This window comes from Orcinus orca, unplaced genomic scaffold (assembly GCF_937001465.1).
Source record: "Orcinus orca unplaced genomic scaffold, mOrcOrc1.1 scaffold_97, whole genome shotgun sequence".
Lineage (NCBI taxonomy): Eukaryota > Metazoa > Chordata > Mammalia > Artiodactyla > Delphinidae > Orcinus > Orcinus orca.
Window position 1 is genome coordinate 3,423 of NW_026044012.1, and position 19,417 is coordinate 22,839.

At 44.7% G+C, this 19,417-nt stretch overlaps 1 long non-coding RNA gene across 2 annotated transcripts in view; it reads right to left on the reverse strand.

The window, feature by feature from the left end:
- Window positions 1-6,585: 6,585 nt before the first annotated feature.
- LOC125963356 (uncharacterized) overlaps window positions 6,586-19,417 on the reverse strand; it is a 302,661-nt gene continuing 289,829 nt past the window's right edge. For both annotated transcript variants that reach the window (XR_007475214.1, XR_007475213.1), the window contains exon 3: window positions 6,586-6,664. This is a non-coding gene — a long non-coding RNA (uncharacterized LOC125963356). The remainder of the gene's footprint in view (window positions 6,665-19,417) is intronic.

Here is a 19,417-nt window from a genome sequence, read left to right on the forward strand (position 1 = left end):
CCAAAGGCCACCTCCCTCCTAAGGGAAAAGGACCCCACGTGGTGATCCTAACCACCAACCATGCCCTGAAGTTGCAGGGTTTGCTCTGTGGGCACACCAACCTCGAGTGAGGAGGCCTTCCAACTCCAACATCCAGAGAGATAACCGGGGGCAACAGGGCACCATGACGACTCATGTGAACATCACTTGACCTGGAGTTTCTCTCATAAAACAACAAGAGTGTGTCCCAAAAGAGTAGACTACTGCTTGCAGGACATACTGCACCCAGAGGGGAGCTAATAATCTTGGCGGGGGAACCGTATATCACACTGTCACCAGAGAAAAGCCTACAGACACCTTGATGATGGTGGCCAATGAGACTGGCTGGACTCCTGTTTACTTCAAAAGGCTGTTGACTCAGTGGCCATCATGGTCCTTGATCACCACTGACCCTGGACTGTCTGGGAGTTGAGCGGGCAGGGCTCTGACACCTGGTGCTGTTTGTACATTAATTCAGGGGCCTAATTGAAGAAAGCGCAGACTACTGGTCAGAGCATCTAGGCTGGCAGAAACGGTCAGCCTAAGGTGGCCGAACAAATGTGGGGCGGGGTGAAACCAGCCCCCACAGCGTCTCTGCACATCTCTTTCCTGGACCCTTAAAGGTCATTAGAATCTATAACACTTCCAATGCTGGTGCTCAGTTGGACGAGCAGGGAGGCAGGGGGCCTGGGGACAATCAACGTCACCTGGAGGCTGCTGGGGAGAAGCTCTGACCCTCGCCCCCGGGTATGAGGGCTCCCAACTCAGCACTCAGCAGTTACAGAAGAAGGGTCTGCACCCTCAGCACTCCAAGAATGAGGAACGGGACAAAAGGCAGAGGAGGGGTTTGTCCCCAGCAAAGCCCATTAAAAATCCCTGGGAGATAAAAATAGAATCTGGGCAATAAAGTCAAGTCTAACCTTTTTTATCCTTTGTGCTTTGTCTAATTTCATGTGCTCCTAGGTCCCGCATGCAGAGGTTCCACACCCGGCACTTCAGACCAGATTTCCTAGTGCAGAATGGCTGGGACGACACCTCAGCTCCTGGGGCCCAGTGCAGACTCCGCGATATAGAGCCTGAGCTGCAGCCAACCTGGCCCTCGAGAGCTCCGCCCCCTCCCTCCCACTGACTCTGACAGGATCTCTACACAACAGCCCAGCCCACAGCCCACGGGGTAGTGCATGCTCTCACCTCTCCATTCTCTGATCAAAATATAAAGTTTCCTTTGCTTGTGAACCAAACTCAGTCTCGATCTGTTGGCCCCAATGACACTGGGCAGGGGGACACTTGTTGGGGTCCACTCTGGAGGATCAGTAACAGAAATTGAGACTATTGTAACCTCAATGAACAGATGTGTGAGCCAAACTGTAGTTAACATAGAACAGTGTATAAGGCTCGGGTAAAATAAGATGTTTCTAACACTTCCATTTGATATTTCCATCACTTTATTATAAGCAAGTTCAGTGAAAAGGTTTGTCTTATTTGTCAGGTCAATATTAGAGAAACGAAGTGATTTCTTTCCAAGGATGTACATCTAATAATCTTGGTTAAAGCTTCAATCTTGTTTTAAATGCTTTTCCATTGAAAATGATACCTCTCTTTCAGCTCCCCCATTTCTGAGAAGTATAAAATCTTATAATTTATTATTACCAAAGGGGAAAGGTGGGAGGAGGGATAAATTAACAGTTTGGGATTAACACATACACACTGCTATGTATAAAATAGATCATCAACAAGGAACTACTGTATAGCACAGGGAACTACACTCAACATTTTGCAATAACCTATAAGGGGAAATAATCTGGAAAAGAATAGATATTTTTATTGACATCATCTATCAATGACAGTTAAAGTGTAACCTAAGGGAAGCTGGTGGTGAGTGCTTCTGACCCTGAAGACTTCAATCATCTAAAGTTTGGACTCTGTTTACTTCCCAAGGCCCTTAATGAACATATGTGTAGCCGTAGCTTAAAAAATTCCCCAGTTTGGGTTTCGGGCAGACACTGATTTTGAAAAAGCCCTGGTGTTCTCCTTACATGAATGGGACTCTTCCTACTGCTAAAACATGTCTGTCACACCCAGAGGATGGTATACCGTCTGATTGGGGAGAGTTTGGAAAAGGCATCTCATCTCCTCATCTCCTGGTGCTCGGGTTCACCCCTCCAGCGTCTTTACTAACAGTCTCCCCACTTGGAGATGTCAGCACTGTCAACATCCTGTTGCGTACAGTTTGGAATTTGTCCAGAGGATGAAGCGGAAGGATGAGGAACAATGAGAGACAAGTCCTAGGTGTTCAGACAGGCACATGTCACTCTAATTTCCAATCAGGAAGACGAATTGACCAAAGGCTAGGGTTGCCCATGGAAACAGTATAGGGCTTGAGGAAATCCCGCTGCTTTGTGGTCAGTTCCCATAAACGCAAGTTGAACAATGGAACTCAGGGGCAGCAAAATTCACGAAACTGCAGAGTTGAAAATATCCATCACTGAAAAATGTCTTGAGGAAAGTCAGAGAAAAGGACTTGTAAGCAAGGGAGAATGGCAGGAAAGGGATTTGAGGAGGTAGAAAGGACTCGCCATTAAGCACGAGAAAAGGAGCTGAACATTGCCAACATTGCAGTTGGCCAAAAAGGGTGTATGCGTTTTTTTCTGTATATATTCAAGAAAAGGGCATACACTTTTTTAGCCAAGCAAACAGGTGGGCACTGGAAGTCAATACTACAAAAGATATCACTTCGCATCAGTCAGAAGAGCCATCCTCATAAAGCGTAAACAACAGAAATGCAGGACAGGGCAAGGAGAAGAGGGAGCCCTGTGAGACTTATAGTGGAAATGTATATTGCCAACGGCCATTCTGGAGAAGTGTATTGTGTTTACTAAAGCATCTAAAAAATGAGCTACAGAGCATAGGGCACTTGCACTCATGGGCGTATATCTTGGGAAAAACAAAAATCGAGAGGACACAGGCACCCCAATGTTTACCCCCTCTCTGTTTAAAAGATCCTCGACTAGGATATAACTTAAATGTCTCTGGAGGGAAAAAATGGATAGAGATGTGGTACTTAGGTAGAGTGGAATATTATTCAGCCTGGAAATCAATGAACTATGGCCAGTTGTAACAACTCCGGAGGAGTTACGTATGATCTTTCTAAGTGACATAATTCAAAAAGAAAAAGACACATATCATAAGATATCACTTAAAGGTGGAATCCAAAATGGCTACACATGAAATAAATTACAAAACAAAAACATAGTCAAATATGTAGAAAAGACGCATAAGGCTGCTAAACGGGAAAGGTGGGGAGGGGTGAGGCATCATCCAGGAGGTTGAAATTAGCAAAGATACCATTCCAAATACCAAACTGATAATCAACAAGGCCCACACGGTAGCTAAAAGAACTGCACTCAGCACACTCAAGTCACCGGAAAAGAATATATACGACTGGTAAGAATCTGAAAAAGAATTTACTGATGTCTCTCTGTACGTGAATCAAGTGGATGTACAGCAGCAAGAAACAGAGCTTTGAAAATCAGCTGTAACCAATATAGTAATAAATTGAAACAAATAAACGACAGAGAGACAGAGAAAACCTCTTACAACTTTTCCTCAGGGACGGTGATGCAACATGGATTGAACACATCTAGACCCACAGCAGGATGAGACATAAGGCTGGAAACTGTTTGCACTAAGAGAAATGTGAGGTTGGGTGAGGAAATGCACACCCTTTAAAGTAATACTACCTGGTACCCATTCAATGGGTCCCAAATCTGCAGGTTCAAGGGATCTTCCTACAGCTAAAACATGCATGGAAAACCCAGAGGACTGTACACCATGTGATCGGGAGATGTGTCTAAAATGCAGCTCATTTATCCTCTCCTGGTGCTCCTGTTCACCATTCCAGCCACGTTACTTAGAATCTCCCCACTTGGAGAATCAGCACATTTCAACTTCTGTTTCACACATTTTGCAAATTGTGAGGAGGATGAACGGGAAGAGGGGGAACCAATGAGAGAATAGTTGTAGGGGTTTGGGCGGGCACATATCACTCTAATTTCCCATTAAGAATAAGAATTGAAAAAAGGCTCAGCCCGCCTCGCCGGAGCCAAAATAGGGCCTGAAGCAATCCTGCGGGTTTGAGGCCAGCTCACAAAAGAGCAACTTAAAAAATGGAGCTCAGGGTCACTGCAATTCACAAACCTGCAGAGTTATAAATGAAAACTAACATCCAAAACTATGTTGAGGTAAGGCAAAGAAGAGGATCTGAATGCAAGACAGAATTGCAAGAAACAGATTTCAAGAGATAGATTGGACTCGTCTTTAAAGCACATGAAAAGCGGCAGAATTTCGACAATGATGCAGTTGGCCCAAAAGGGCGTATGCGTTTTTTCCTGATTATATCCAGGAAAAAACGCATACACACTTTATGGGCAACGAAGCAAGCAAGCAATGCAAATGTGCACAACAAAGATGTCTCATTTCCCACCGGTCAAAAGGGCCATCCTAAAAAATTGTAAAAACCAGAAATGCAGGACAGGCCATGGAGAACAGGGAGCCTTTATACGCTGATGGGCAGTGTGTGAACTGCCGAGAGCCACTCTGGAGAAGTGTATGGTGGTTCCTAAATCATCTAAAAAACAGAGCTACAGAGCATAGGACACTTCCAATCATGGGAGTATATCTAGGGAAGTCTAAAAATCAACAAGACACAAGCACACCACAGTTTAGGGCTACTCTGTTTACAAGAACCTCAACTTCAGTACACCTTAAATATCCCAGGAAAGAGAACAATGGATAAAGAAGATGTGGTACTTATGTACAATGGAATATCTCTTCACCATGAAATCAATGTAATAAGGCTAGTAGAAGGATAAAGAGTGGATTTAGGTCCGATAATACTACTTGAAATAAGTCAAACAGAAAAAGGAACATATCATAAGATATCACTTATAGAGGGAGGGTAAATATGGCTGCACAAAAAATGAATTACAGAACAGAACAGTGTCTCACATTTAGAAAACACACTTATGTCAGCTTAAGGGGAAAGGAGAGGTGGGGTGATGCATAAAACCAGAGTTTGAAATTAGCACAGATACCGTTCAATAAACCAAATAGATATTAGACAAGATCTACACCTTGCTCAATGAACTGGCCTCAACACACCCTATACACTGCAGAGAAATATATCTGAGTAATAAGAATCTTAAAACCCATGTATTGATATATCTCCATAAGGGAATCAAGTGTGTGCAGAGCGGCACAAACACAGCAGTGAAAATGAGCTAAACCCCATTATAGAAATAAATTTTAAAAACAAAACGCAGAAACAATGAAAGAGAGAAAAATTCTTACAAAATTTGCTCAGGGGCTGTGATGCAACCTGGATTGACCACATATAAACCCACAGCTGGATAAGACAAAAGGCTGCACACTTGGGGCTGAGAGGATTGGTGAGCTTTGGTGAGCAACTGCCAAAAGTTTAATGCAATACTTCATGCTACTCATTCCAAGGGTCCCAAAACTCCAGGTTGAAGGGAATCTTCCTACAGCTAAACGATGCTTGGGAAACCCAGCGACTGGTATACCATATGATCGGGAAAGGTTTCTAAAACGCACCTCATTTTTCCTCTCCTAGGACTCCGGATTGACATTCCAGCCGCTTTACTAACAATATCCCCACATGGAGAGTCAATGCCTTTAAGTTATGGTATCGCACAGTCTGCAGTTAGTGCCGATGACGAATGGGAATAGGGGGAACCAGTGAGAAACTAGCTGTAGCAGTTTCAGTGGGCACATGTCACTCTAATTTCACATCAGTAAGAAGAATAAACTAAAGGCACAGCAAGGTGTCCCAGAAGAAGAATAGGGCCTGAAGGAATCCTGTGGTTATGAGGCAAGATCACAAAAATAAGAGCTGAAAAATGGAGCTAACGGCCACTGCAATTCAAAAACCTGCAGAGTTATAAAGGTCAACTATTTTCAAAAAATATATTGAGGTAAGGCTATGAAGAGGCATTGAAGGCAAGGCAGAATTGCAGGAAACCGATTTCAGGAGGTAGACTGGAATTGCATTTAAAGCATAGGAAAAGAGGCAGAACGTCCACAATGATGCACTTGGCCAAAAAGGGCGAATGATTTTTTTCCTGAATATATTCAGGAAAAAACGCATATGCCCTTTTTGGCCAACCAAGCAAGCTTGCAAAGGAAATCTGCACTACAATGAAGTCTCAATTCCCCCCTGTCAAGGGCCATCTGAAAAAGTGTAAAATCCAGAAAGGCAGGACAGGCCATGGAGAACTGGGAGCCTTGTTATGCTGATGGGTGGGATGTAAATTGCCAACAGCCACTGGGGAGAAGTGTATGGTGTTTCCTGAAACATCTAAAAAACAAAGCAACAGAGCCTAGGGCACTTCCACTTATGGTCCTATAGCTTAGGGAAATTAAAATCAAAAAGACACAGCCACCCCAAAGTTTGGGACGGCTCTGTTTACAAGAACCTCATTTACGGTAAAAGTTCAATATCGCAGAAAGTGAAAAATGGATAAAGAAGTTGTGGTACTTACGTACAATGCAATATCACTCAGCAATGAAATCTATGTCATCAGGCCCGTAGCAGCACAATGAGTGGATTCAGGTATGATGATTCTAACTGAAATAAGTCACACAGAAAAAGAAACATCGTAAGATATCACTAATACACGGAATGTAAACTTGGCTACACAGGAACTGGATTACAAAACAGAACAGGGTCTCAAATTTAGAAAACCAACTTATGCTTGCTTAAGGGGAAAGGTGAGTTGGGGTGCTGCATAAAACCAGAGATTGAAATGAGCACAGATAAAGTTCCTTAAGCCAAATATGTAATAGACAAGAGCTACTCCTTGCTCAACGAAATGGACTCAACACCCCCTATTAAACGCCTAAGAATGTACCTGACTAGTAAGTATCTTAAAACCTATGGATTGCTATGTCTCCGAAAGAGAATCAAGCGTGTGTACAGGGGCACAAACGCAGCAGTGATAGGATTGGAGAGGTTTGGTGAGCAAATGAAGACCCTTTGAAGTCATATTTCATGGTACCCATTCCACGGGTCTCACCTGTCAAGGTTTAAGGGATTCTTCCTTCAGCTAAAACATGCATGTGGAACCCAGACTATGATCAACCATGTGACCGTGAGACGTGTTCCAATATGTCTCAGTTCTCGTCAGCTGGTACTCGGGTGCAACATTCCAGACGCTTTATTAACACTCTCCCGACTTGGAGAGTCAGTGCCTTTAAATTCCTGTTTGGCCCAGTTTGCAATTTCTGCAGAAGATGAACAGGAATAGGGAGGACCAATGAGAGACTAGCTGGAGGTGTCTGGACGGGCCAATTTAACTCTCATTTCCCACCAGGAAGAGGAATTAACCAAAGGCTCAGCGTGCCGTGCCAGAACAAGATTAGGGCCTGAAGCAATCCTGCGGTGTTGCGGCCAGCTCACAAGAAAGCGAGTTGAAGAAAGGAGCTCAGGGGCACTGTAATTCACAAACCTGCAGAGTTGTAAATGACAGCTATCGTCTAAAAATATACTGAAGTGTGGCTGCCAAGAGGACTTGAAAGCGGGGCAGAATTGCAGGAAACCGATTTCAGGAGGTAGACTGGAATTGCATTAAAGCATAGGAAAAGAGGCAGAACATCGACAATGATGCACTTGGCCAAAAAGGGCGTATGCATTTTTTCCTGAATATATTCAGGAAAAAACGCATACGCACTTTTTGGCCAACCAAGCAAGCTTGCAAAGGATATCTGCACTGCAATGAAGTCTCACTTCCCCCCAGTCAAAAGGGCCATCTGAAAAAAGTGTAAAATCCAGAAAGGCAGAACAGGCCATGGAGAACTGGGAGCCTTGTTATGCTGATGGGCGGGATGTAAATTGTCAACAGCCACTTGGGAGAAGTGTATGGTGTTTCCTGAAACATCTAAAAAACAAAGCAACAGAGCCTAGGGCACTTCCACTTATGGTCCTATAGCTTAGGGAAATTAAAATCAAAAAGACACAGCCACCCCAAAGTTTGGGACGGCTCTGTTTACAAGAACCTCATTTACGGTACAAGTTCAATATCGCAGAAAGTGAAAAATGGATAAAGAAGTTGTGGTACTTACGTACAATGCAATATCACTCAGCAATGAAATCTATGTCATCAGGCCCGTAGCACCTTAATGAGTGGATTCAGGTATGATGATTCTAACTGAAATAAGTCACACAGAAAAAGAAACATCATAAGATATCACTGATACCCAGAATGTAAACTTGCTACACAGGAACTGAATTACAAAACAGAACAGGGTCTCAAATTTAGAAAACCAACTTATGCTTGCTTAAGGGGAAAGGTGAGTTGGGGTGCTGCATAAAACCAGAGATTGAAATGAGCACAGATAAAGTTCCTTAAGCCAAATATGTAATAGACAAGAGCTACTCCTTGCTCAACGAGATGGACTCAACACCCCATATTAAACGCCTAAGTATGTACCTGACTAGTAAGTATCTTAAAACCTATGGATTGCTATGTCTCCGAAAGAGAATCAAGCGTGTGTACAGGGGCATAAACGCAGCAGTGATAGGATTGGAGAGGTTCGGTGAGCAAATGAAGACCCTTTGAAGTCATATTGCATGGTACCCATTCCACGGGTCTCAACTCTCCAGGTTTAAGGGATTCTTCCTTCAGCTAAAACATGCATGTGGAACCCAGAGTATGATCAACCGTGTGATCGGGAGACGTGTTCAAATATGTCTCAGTTCTCGTCCCCTGGTACTCGGGTGCAACATTCCAGATGCTTTACTAACACTCTCCCGACTTGGAGAGTCAGTGCCTTTAACCTCCTGTTTGGCCCACTTTGCAAATTCTGTGGAAGATGAACAGGAATAGGGAGGACCAATGAGAGACTAGCTGGAGGTGTCTGGACGGGCAAATTTAACTCTCATTTCCCACCAGGAAGAGGAATTAAACAAAGGCTCAGCGTGCCATGCCGGAACCAGATTAGGGCCTGAAGCAATCCTGCGGTGTTGCGGCCAGCTCACAAGAAAGCGAGTTGAAGAAAGGAGCTCAGGGGCACTGTAATTCACAAACCTGCAGAGTTATAAATGACAGCTATCGTCCAAAAATATACTGAAGTAAGGCTGCCAAGAGGACTTGAAAGCGGGGCAGAATTGCAGGAAACCGATTTCAGGAGGTAGACTGGAATTGCATTTAAAGCATAGGAAAAGAGGCAGAACGTCCACAATGATGCACTTGGCCAAAAACGGCGTATGCGTTTTTTCCTGAATATATTCAGGAAAAAACGCATACGCCCTTTTTGGCCAACCAAGAAAGCTTGCAAAGGAAATCTGCACTACAATGAAGTCTCACTTCCCCCCGGTCAAAAGGGCCATCTGAAAAAAGTGTAAAATACAGAAAGGCAGGACAGGCCATGGAGAACTGTGAGCCTTGTTTTGCTGATGGGCGGGATGTATATTGCCAACAGCCACTTGGGAGAAGTGTATGGTGTTTCCTGAAACATCTAAAAAACAAAGCAACAGAGCCTAGGGCACTTCCACTTATGGCCTTATAGCTTAGGGAAATTAAAATCAAAAAGACACAGCCACCCCTAAGTTTGGGACAGCTCTGTTTAGAAGAAACTCGTTTATGGGACTACTTCAATATCGCAGAAAGTGAAAAATGGATAAAGAAATTGTGGTACTTACGTACAATGCAACATCACTCAACAATGAAATCTATGTCATCAGGCCCGTAGCAGCATAATGAGTGGATTCAGGTATGATGATTCTAACTGAAATAAGTCACACAGAAAAAGAAACATCATAAGATATCACTAATACACGGAATGTAAACTTGGCTACACAGGAACTGGATTACAAAACAGAACAGGGTCTCAAATTTAGAAAACCAACTTATGCTTGCTTAAGGGGAAAGGTGAGTTGGGGTGCTGCATAAAACCAGAGATTGAAATGAGCACAGATAAAGTTCCTTAAGCCAAATATGTAATAGACAAGAGCTACTCCTTGCTCAACGAAATGGACTCAACACCCCATATTAAACGCCTAAGAATGTACCTGACTAGTAAGTATCTTAAAACCTATGGATTGCTATGTCTCTGAAAGAGAATCAAGCATGTGTACAGGGGCACAAACGCAGCAGTGATAGGATTGGAGAGGTTCGGTGAGCAAATGAAGACCCTTTGAAGTCATATTGCATGGTACCCATTCCACGGGTCTCAACTCTCCAGGTTTAAGGGATTCTTCCTTCAGCTAAAACTTGCATGTGGAACCCAGAGTATGATCAACCGTGTGATCAGGAAACGTGTTCAAATATGTCTCCGTTCTCGTCCCCTCGTACTCGGGTGCAACATTCCAGACGCTTTACTAACACTCTCCCGACTTGGAGATTCAGTGCCTTTAACCTCCTGTTTTGCACAGTTTGCAATTTCTGCGGAAGATAAACAGGAATAGGGAGAACCAATGAGAGACTAGCTGGAGGTGTCTGGATGGGCAAATTTAACTCTCATTTCCCACCAGGAAGAGGAATTAACCAAAGGCTCAGCGTGCTGTGCCGGAACCAGATTAGGGCCTGAAGCAATCCTGCGGTGTTGCGGCCAGCTCACAAGAAAGCGAGTTGAAGAAAGGAGCTCAGGGACACGGTAATTCACAAACCTGCAGAGTTATAAATGACAGCTATCATCCAAAAATATACTGAAGTAAGGCTGCCAAGAGGACTTGAATGTGGGGCAGAATTGCAGGAAACCGATTTCAGGAGGTAGACTGGAATTGCATTTAAAGCATAGGAAAAGAGGAAGAACGTCGCAATGATGCACTTGGCCAAAAAGGGCGTATGCGTTTTTTCCTGAATATATTCAGGAAAAAACCATACGCCCTTTTTGGCCAACCAAGCAAGCTTGCAAAGGAAATCTGCACTAAAATGAAGTCTCACTTCCCCCCGGACAAAAGGGCCATCTGAAAAAAAGTGTAAAATCCAGAAAGGCAGGACAGGCCATGGAGAACTGGGAACCTTGTATGCTGATGGGCGGGATGTAAATTGCCAACAGCCACTCTGGAGAAGTGTATGGTGTTTCCTGAAACATCTAAAAAACAAAGCAACAGAGCCTAGGGCACTTCCACTTATGGTCCTATAGCTTAGGGAAATTAAAATCAAAAAGACACAGCCACCCCAAAATTTGGGACGGCTCTGTTTACAGGAACCTCTTCTGCAGCACAAGTTAAATATGCCAGAGAGCAAATAATGGATAAAGAAGTTGCGGTACTTACGTACAACAGAATACCTCTCAGCAATGAAAACTATGTCACCAGGCCCGTACCAGCATAATGAGTGGATTGAGGCACGGTGATTCTAAGTGAAAAAAGTCACACAGAAAAAGAAACATCATGAGGTACCACCAATACATGGAATGAGAACTTGGCTACACATGAACTGAATTACAAAACAGAACAGGGTCTCAAATTTAGAAAACCAACTTATGCTTGCTTAAGGGGGAAGGTGAGTTGGGGTGCTGCATAAAACCAGAGTTTGAAATTAGCACAGATACCATTCCATAAGCCAAATATTTAATAGACAAGACCTACCCCTTGCTCAAGGAAATGGACTCAACAATGAGGTATCACCTCACACCTGGTAGAATGGGCATCATCAGAAAATCTACAAACAAAAAATGCTGGAAAGGGTGTGGAGAAAAGGAACCCTCTTCCACTATTGTTGGGAATATAAATTGATACAGTCACTATGGAGAACAATATGGAGTTTCTTAAGAAACTAACAGTAGAATTACCATATGATACAGCAATCCCAGTTCTGGACATATACCCAGACAAAACCATAAATCAAAAAGAGACATTCACCGCAATGTTCATTGCCTCACTCTTTACAATATCAAGGTAATGGAAGCAACCTAAATGCCCATAGACAGACGAATGCATAAAGCAGTGGTACATATATAAAATGGAATATTACAAAGCCATGAAAAGGAATGAAATTGGGTCATTTGTCAAGACGTCGATGGATCTAGAGAGTGTCATACAGAGTGAAGTAAGTCAGAAAGAGAAAAACAAATCTTGTATATTCATGCATATATGTGGAACCTAGTAAAACTGTACAGGTTAACCATTTTGCAAGGCATAAATAGAGCAACAGATGTAGACAACAAACGTATGGACAACAAGGGGGGAAAGCTGTTGGGGGGGTGGTGGTGGGAGGAGTTGAGAGACTGGGATTGACATGTATACATTTATATGTATAAAATAGGTAACCAATAAGAACCTGCTGTATAAAAATATAAAATAAAATTCAAAATTAAAAAGAAATAAAATTTAAAAAAAAAACAGAAAAAACAATTATTCCCTTCACATACATGTATTTATATGAATAAATTATTTCCATGCTTATATCTGTAAATACAAAAAAGAGGAATAAAATCTACCTTGAACCAAAAACGAAAAAGAGAAAAAAAACACAGAACCCACCAGTTCCACAGAGGAAAACCGTATCAGGGCACTTGCTCCAGTTGTAAACAATTCTGAAGTTGGTCAGTGGTGGGGAATCGTCTCCCATTCAGCCAGCAGCCCCCACGCAACAAGCGTCCTCATTGCAAAGCTGGGGCACCGTGCCGAGGCATCTGTGAGTAAACGTGAGCTGAGCCCCAGGCCAGTTGCTGCTGAACTATTCCCACCCGTCCCAGGTAAAACACCTGAATATATACAAGGACTTGAAAGCCTAGAGGAAGGGCCATAGAGCCACACGAGTGACAGCATACCAGCCGACTTGGTGCCTGCAGGCCAGCCAGGATGGTCCTGGCCCTGGGTGCTCTTCTGGAAGATTTCCATTTCCCTGCCTGAGATACCCGTCCTGTCCCTGCCCCCACTGCTTTTTTCCTTCCTCACCTCTGCCCAGGGAGAAATTCCAGCAGCAGGTATGGGTGACACATCCTCTTCTTTAGCAGGTGGCAGCCTGGCAACTGCTGCAGAAAGTCCAGCAGAGCCCCACTCACACTGGGCCACCCACAAAGCCGTGGCCTCTCACTCCCTCCCACAGCCCAGCCCCGAGACTGCTGACAGGGCAGAGAAAATGGCGTCAGGCACGGCTGCAGGGCCTCTTGCTGCCTGGAGTGGTATTTATATTGATCTCAACCCAGGCACACCTGGGGAGGGCTGGCCGGCACGGTAAGGCTGCCCAGGTCAGCCAATCATCACCCCTCAGGGGCTCACAGTTCCAGAAAATGGAACTTGCCGAACCTGCCAGGTCCAAGGAACAGGTGTGGGCTCCTGAGAGTCAGGATAGACAAGGGGCTGCAGCTTTGGCTTGTTTTCTAATCATTTTATCTGGCCCATGAGTGGGAGACAACTTCAAGAAAACCCTCTCCTAATGAGAGGAACCCAGGAGTCAGGGAGAGGAGGGGTGGGTGGTGGTTGGAGACAGAGGCCTGGTGCCCCGGGTGCAGTGGAAGTCTCTGGAAGACCAGGTGGAGGGAGGCCGCACAGAGTGATGCCCAGGGTCACAGACCTGTCGCAGCTGCTGTTTGTTAGTTCAAGTCCTGCTCTGAGGTGCTCTGTGTCAGCTCTGAGCGACAGGTGAGCTGGGGGTGCTCTGCAATGAGGGCTATGTGCACGGTTCCTGTGTGCCCAGCCCTGCCACGGTACCTGCAAGGGTAGCTCTGTATCCTGGGAGGGGCCTGACCACGAGAGCCCCGTGGGCTGGGGTGGGGGTGGGGTACCTGCCCAGGTGAGCTCCATATTCTGGGATTGGTCTGACCACGAGAGCCCCATGGGCTGCTGGGGACCTGGTAAAGGATGTCAGGACAGTCAGTGAAGCCACCGAGGATATACCTCCAGCTGCTCCTAATTCCTACACCCTGCTGGTCATTCTACCAACCACCAGGACATGGTATTCTGTATTAGTCTTCAATGATGCCTTCTTTTGTATTCCATTAGTCCCAGAGTCACAAGAAATTTTGGCTTGTGAGTGGCAGGACTCAACATACAACTAAAACAATACTTCCGGGCCGTCTTGCCCCAAGGGTGCAAAAATTCCCACACCATCTTTGGGGAAAGCTTAGCTAAAGACCTAAAAGTTCTACCTCTGGAAAAGGAAACCCTCCTTCAGTACGCAGACGACATTCTGATCGCCAGCTCTACTAAGGAGGCCTCTGAACTACCAAGCCAATAAAGGATAGAAGTTGTCCAAGAAAAAGCTCAAATATCACAGACTGCGGTGACCTGCCTGGGCTTCGTTCTCACAGAAGGTCGGAGAAGCCCATCCCAGGAAAGGGAAGAAACCATTTTCAGCCTTACCCCTTTCTAAAACTAGAAGACAGCTTAGGGGTTCCTGGGGAGGCCAGGGTTTGCTGCTTCTGGATCCCTAACTACAGTCTACTAGCTGGGCCTCTATATGAAACACTGAAAGGAAAAGATGATGATTCTTTTGAATAGAATCCAGAAGTGGCCTTTCAAGAATGGAAAGAGCAGTCAATTCAGACCCTTGCCCTGGAACTCCCTAATTTAGCTAAACCCTTTGACCTTTACATTCCCGGTGAAAGGTGAATCGCCATTGGAGAATTAGTGCAAAAACTGGGACCACTTGAAATGGAACAATGCAAGAATGCCATCCAGGTAGGATAAACTACGGTCACCAAGGGGCTTGGCCCACTGCCACATCTGGCCAAGATACTGGTGGTATCTAAAAACCTGGAAATCAGCAGCCCCAAAGGCCACCTCCCTCCTAAGGGAAAAGGACCCCACGTGGTGATCCTAACCACCAACCATGCCCTGAAGTTGCAGGGTTTGCTCTGTGGGCACACCAACCTCGAGTGAGGAGGCCTTCCAACTCCAACATCCAGAGAGATAACTGGGGGCAACAGGGCACCATGACGACTCATGTGAACATCACTGGACCTGGAGTTTCTCTCATAAAACAACAAGAGTGTGTCCCAAAAGAGTAGACTACTGCTTGCAGGACATACTGCACCCAGAGGGGAGCTAATAATCTTGGCGGGGGAACCGTATATCACACTGTCACCAGAGAAAAGCCTACAGACACCTTGATGATGGTGGCCAATGAGACTGGCTGGACTCCTGTTTACTTCAAAAGGCTGTTGACTCAGTGGCCATCATGGTCCTTGATCACCACTGACCCTGGACTGTCTGGGAGTTGAGCGGGCAGGGCTCTGACACCTGGTGCTGTTTGTACATTAATTCAGGGGCCTAATTGAAGAAAGCGCAGACTACTGGTCAGAGCATCTAGGCTGGCAGAAACGGTCAGCCTAAGGTGGCCGAACAAATGTGGGGCGGGGTGAAACCGGCCCCCACAGCGTCTCTGCACATCTCTTTCCTGGACCCTTAAAGGTCATTAGAATCTATAACACTTCCAATGCTGGTGCTCAGTTGGACGAGCAGGGAGGCAGGGGGCCTGGGGACAATCAACGTCACCTGGAGGCTGCTGGGGAGAAGCTCTGACCCTCGCCCCCGGGTATGAGGGCTCCCAACTCAGCACTCAGCAGTTACAGAAGAAGGGTCTGCACCCTCAGCACTCCAAGAATGAGGAACGGGACAAAAGGCAGAGGAGGGGTTTGTCCCCAGCAAAGCCCATTAAAAATCCCTGGGAGATAAAAATAGAATCTGGGCAATAAAGTCAAGTCTAACCTTTTTTATCCTTTGTGCTTTGTCTAATTTCATGTGCTCCTAGGTCCCGCATGCAGAGGTTCCACACCCGGCACTTCAGACCAGATTTCCTAGTGCAGAATGGCTGGGACGACACCTCAGCTCCTGGGGCCCAGTGCAGACTCCGCGATATAGAGCCTGAGCTGCAGCCAACCTGGCCCTCGAGAGCTCCGCCCCCTCCCTCCCACTGACTCTGACAGGATCTCTACACAACAGCCCAGCCCACAGCCCACGGGGTAGTGCATGCTCTCACCTCTCCATTCTCTGATCAAAATATAAAGTTTCCTTTGCTTGTGAACCAAACTCAGTCTCGATCTGTTGGCCCCAATGACACTGGGCAGGGGGACACTTGTTGGGGTCCACTCTGGAGGATCAGTAACAGAAATTGAGACTATTGTAACCTCAATGAACAGATGTGTGAGCCAAACTGTAGTTAACATAGAACAGTGTATAAGGCTCGGGTAAAATAAGATGTTTCTAACACTTCCATTTGATATTTCCATCACTTTATTATAAGCAAGTTCAGTGAAAAGGTTTGTCTTATTTGTCAGGTCAATATTAGAGAAACGAAGTGATTTCTTTCCAAGGATGTACATCTAATAATCTTGGTTAAAGCTTCAATCTTGTTTTAAATGCTTTTCCATTGAAAATGATACCTCTCTTTCAGCTCCCCCATTTCTGAGAAGTATAAAATCTTATAATTTATTATTACCAAAGGGGAAAGGTGGGAGGAGGGATAAATTAACAGTTTGGGATTAACACATACACACTGCTATGTATAAAATAGATCATCAACAAGGAACTACTGTATAGCACAGGGAACTACACTCAACATTTTGCAATAACCTATAAGGGGAAATAATCTGGAAAAGAATAGATATTTTTATTGACATCATCTATCAATGACAGTTAAAGTGTAACCTAAGGGAAGCTGGTGGTGAGTGCTTCTGACCCTGAAGACTTCAATCATCTAAAGTTTGGACTCTGTTTACTTCCCAAGGCCCTTAATGAACATATGTGTAGCCGTAGCTTAAAAAATTCCCCAGTTTGGGTTTCGGGCAGACACTGATTTTGAAAAAGCCCTGGTGTTCTCCTTACATGAATGGGACTCTTCCTACTGCTAAAACATGTCTGTCACACCAAGAGGATGGTATACCGTCTGATCGGGGAGAGTTTGGAAAAGGCATCTCATCTCCTCATCTCCTGGTGCTCGGGTTCACCCCTCCAGCGTCTTTACTAACAGTCTCCCCACTTGGAGATGTCAGCACTGTCAACATCCTGTTGCGTACAGTTTGGAATTTGTCCAGAGGATGAAGCGGAAGGATGAGGAACAATGAGAGACAAGTCCTAGGTGTTCAGACAGGCACATGTCACTCTAATTTCCAATCAGGAAGACGAATTGACCAAAGGCTAGGGTTGCCCATGGAAACAGTATAGGGCTTGAGGAAATCCCGCTGCTTTGTGGTCAGTTCCCATAAACGCAAGTTGAACAATGGAACTCAGGGGCAGCAAAATTCACGAAACTGCAGAGTTGAAAATATCCATCACTGAAAAATGTCTTGAGGAAAGTCAGAGAAAAGGACTTGTAAGCAAGGGAGAATGGCAGGAAAGGGATTTGAGGAGGTAGAAAGGACTCGCCATTAAGCACGAGAAAAGGAGCTGAACATTGCCAACATTGCAGTTGGCCAAAAAGGGTGTATGCGTTTTTTTCTGTATATATTCAAGAAAAGGGCATACACTTTTTTAGCCAAGCAAACAGGTGGGCACTGGAAGTCAATACTACAAAAGATATCACTTCGCATCAGTCAGAAGAGCCATCCTCATAAAGCGTAAACAACAGAAATGCAGGACAGGGCAAGGAGAAGAGGGAGCCCTGTGAGACTTATAGTGGAAATGTATATTGCCAACGGCCATTCTGGAGAAGTGTATTGTGTTTACTAAAGCATCTAAAAAATGAGCTACAGAGCATAGGGCACTTGCACTCATGGGCGTATATCTTGGGAAAAACAAAAATCGAGAGGACACAGGCACCCCAATGTTTACCCCCTCTCTGTTTAAAAGATCCTCGACTAGGATATAACTTAAATGTCTCTGGAGGGAAAAAATGGATAGAGATGTGGTACTTAGGTAGAGTGGAATATTATTCAGCCTGGAAATCAATGAACTATGGCCAGTTGTAACAACTCCGGAGGAGTTACGTATGATCTTTCTAAGTGACATAATTCAAAAAGAAAAAGACACATATCATAAGATATCACTTAAAGGTGGAATCCAAAATGGCTACACATGAAATAAATTACAAAACAAAAACATAGTCAAATATGTAGAAAAGACGCATAAGGCTGCTAAACGGGAAAGGTGGGGAGGGGTGAGGCATCATCCAGGAGGTTGAAATTAGCAAAGATACCATTCCAAATACCAAACTGATAATCAACAAGGCCCACACGGTAGCTAAAAGAACTGCACTCAGCACACTCAAGTCACCGGAAAAGAATATATACGACTGGTAAGAATCTGAAAAAGAATTTACTGATGTCTCTCTGTACGTGAATCAAGTGGATGTACAGCAGCAAGAAACAGAGCTTTGAAAATCAGCTGTAACCAATATAGTAATAAATTGAAAAAAATAAATGACAGAGAGACAGAGAAAACCTCTTACAACTTTTCCTCAGGGACGGTGATGCAACATGGATTGAACACATCTAGACCCACAGCAGGATGAGACATAAGGCTGGAAACTGTTTGCACTAAGAGAAATGTGAGGTTGGGTGAGGAAATGCACACCCTTTAAAGTAATACTACCTGGTACCCATTCAATGGGTCCCAAATCTGCAGGTTCAAGGGATCTTCCTACAGCTAAAACATGCATGGAAAACCCAGAGGACTGTACACCATGTGATCGGGAGATGTGTCTAAAATGCAGCTCATTTATCCTCTCCTGGTGCTCCTGTTCACCATTCCAGCCACGTTACTTAGAATCTCCCCACTTGGAGAATCAGCACATTTCAACTTCTGTTTCACACATTTTGCAAATTGTGAGGAGGATGAACGGGAAGAGGGGGAACCAATGAGAGAATAGTTGTAGGGGTTTGGACGGGCACATATCACTCTAATTTCCCATTAAGAATAAGAATTGAAAAAAGGCTCAGCCCGCCTCGCCGGAGCCAAAATAGGGCCTGAAGCAATCCTGCGGGTTTGAGGCCAGCTCACAAAAGAGCAACTTAAAAAATGGAGCTCAGGGTCACTGCAATTCACAAACCTGCAGAGTTATAAATGAAAACTAACGTCCAAAACTATGTTGAGGTAAGGCAAAGAAGAGGATCTGAATGCAAGACAGAATTGCAAGAAACAGATTTCAAGAGATAGATTGGACTCGTCTTTAAAGCACATGAAAAGCGGCAGAATTTCGACAATGATGCAGTTGGCCCAAAAGGGCGTATGCGTTTTTTCCTGATTATATCCAGGAAAAAACGCATACGCACTTTATGGGCAACGAAGCAAGCAAGCAATGCAAATGTGCACAACAAAGATGTCTCATTTCCCACCGGTCAAAAGGGCCATCCTAAAAAATTGTAAAAACCAGAAATGCAGGACAGGCCATGGAGAACAGGGAGCCTTTATACGCTGATGGGCAGTGTGTGAACCGCCGAGAGCCACTCTGGAGAAGTGTATGGTGGTTCCTAAATCATCTAAAAAACAGAGCTA